The sequence below is a fragment of the Thermobia domestica genome, chromosome 9, assembly GCF_964235325.1.
Source record: "Thermobia domestica chromosome 9, izTheDome1.hap1.1, whole genome shotgun sequence".
Lineage (NCBI taxonomy): Eukaryota > Metazoa > Arthropoda > Insecta > Zygentoma > Lepismatidae > Thermobia > Thermobia domestica.
The window spans coordinates 42,784,884-42,787,187 of record NC_137462.1 but is presented as its reverse complement, the minus strand read 5'-3'; positions in this window follow the sequence as shown (position 1 = coordinate 42,787,187).

Below are 2,304 nucleotides of genomic sequence, written 5' to 3'. Positions count from 1 at the left end.
CGACCGACACGGCATTATTTTTCTTCCACTTACAGCGGAATCAATATTTGCCGCAGAATTATGTGTAATCGCTGAAAATTGTTGTTAGCAAGACCAAAGGAATATGTATAAGGTGACCAGATGTCCCTCTTTAGCCAGGGCATACCCTTTTTCAAAGATTGTCCCGTTTTTGAGCAAATATGAACAGTGTTCCGTGTTATTCAAAATATCAATGATGAGAGCAAATTCTACACTTTTTCGTTAAAAATTTTGTGTAGAGCTGTTTTGGTATGAATGCAGTGGTGCCCACCCCCCTTATATACATGACGCACCCCCCTCAATTGTCTATCCATAGGTGTTCTTCCATGGAAAAAAATCTTTTCGATTACTTTTTACACACCCTCAAGCATATTTATATAGATTTTTAACCCCCCAAATATTTCAATGACGCAGTTTGCGTCATAGCCCCCCCTTGTGGGCACCCCTGCCTATTGGAATCGTTAGTTTGTTCCTGGAACTGGCAATTCGTTGGGTATTACCACGGGTACCACCTTTACTTATTTTGTAACTTTAAAAACTGCTGGCGCCCAAAATGTAATCTGCGAATTTTAAACTTCTTGCCCCTCCTGTTCCCTCGCGATTCATGCGCGTCCTGTTCTTGCAAGTTAAAATGCTATGTGTTGAGAGGTTAGGAATTAAAGATCCCTCAGAATAAATGCAAATATAGCTGTAAGAACACTTCGCAAAAGGATTATTATTATTATTATTATTATTATTATTATTATTATTATTATTATTATTTATTATTATTATTATTATTATTATTATTATTATTATTATTATTATTATTATTATTATTATTATTATACTTGTAAAAATATGCCTCATTCAAATGTAATTTTAACTTCCGAAAATAAGAAATAACAGGGATCATTGGCGGTGTTAGAATTCCTGAACAAAGGTGCGATGAACAAAACAGCACCCACCCAATATTTACACAACGAACATCGATTTCTTTTCTTTTCTCGTCTTTTTCTTTTTTTCGTTTTTCTTTGTGAGGGTTTTGCTCTCATTTTGCTCTCTATCAGTACAGAAATTATGCGCGGGCTTAGTGAATACACATGGGCTAAGACTAGTTTTAGACGGAAACATTTATCGCAGCATTCCTCGTAGCGAAAAACATATCATCATCGATATCCTACCGTGTAAAGTAGCAAATGCTATAGCCAGTGATTTATTTGTGGATTTTGTAGAAGGGGGGAATATTTATGAAAGATTGTGTTCCGTATAATAGAACAGCTATAAAGTCAGGTTGGGACAACGTTATTTTTAAACCTATCTACTTTGAAATTATGATACTAGTTTCAGGGAGTCCCCAAGTTCATATTTTTTTAATTTTTTTTTTTTAATAATTTTATGATAAATATTGTGGGGACGTTAGATAAAATTTGGTTAGATAGATGATATCACATTTGTTACTTGCCTTCTACTTTTCGTCCTACTGCTGAAGACAAGTGGGCAGCATCCAGCAAAAGCCCTATAGTTTCATTGCGACCTGCATAACTTGTCATAACAAGTATCACACTCCTACGTAAAACTGTTTTGTTATGACAAGTAATTCTTTAGTCCATTCTTATTAAATGAAGACGAAATTCATCGCCCGAACAATAAATACTAAAATAGTTAAGAGTTTACTTTTTGCAGAACAGTGATAGGTGCACATACACTTGAATCTAATTTTATTAAATAGAAGGGAAAAGACGGTACTAAATGTCATTCTTCATATCATAAATAAGTTTTAGTAGCCTACCAGTCGAATTAATAGTACTGTCACACTGTACCTCACTTTAGAATAGTGAAGCAATAGGAGATTGGTTTAAATCGGATACCGGCTTTTTCCCAGTTGATTTGTCGGTAGCAGCATGATGTCCACTTTTTAGCTGATAACATACTTTTCTGCATTGAAAGAAGTCTCGTAATGTCTGGTAGATTCTTTTCTTTTCTTTTTTTCTTTTCAGATAAACGGTTTCTAGCGTCAGTGTGCTGTAAGTTTAAGCTGGAATAGCCTCTCTCACAGTATGCAGAAGAAACTAGAACAACAATGATTTCATGTTAAGATTTTGTAGATTTTGTCCAATATTAGGAGTTCTCTCGGAATACTGCAGAATTTTGGCTATATTATCAGAGGAAAATTTTATTTTATTTTTTAAATTTCCATTAGTTCTTTGTCGCCGTATAACATTCTTTCAGACAATTCTTCTGGCCACTTGCATTGTAGCAAAACCTCGACCCTACTGAACGTTTAATTAGGAAAGCAAGACCGTA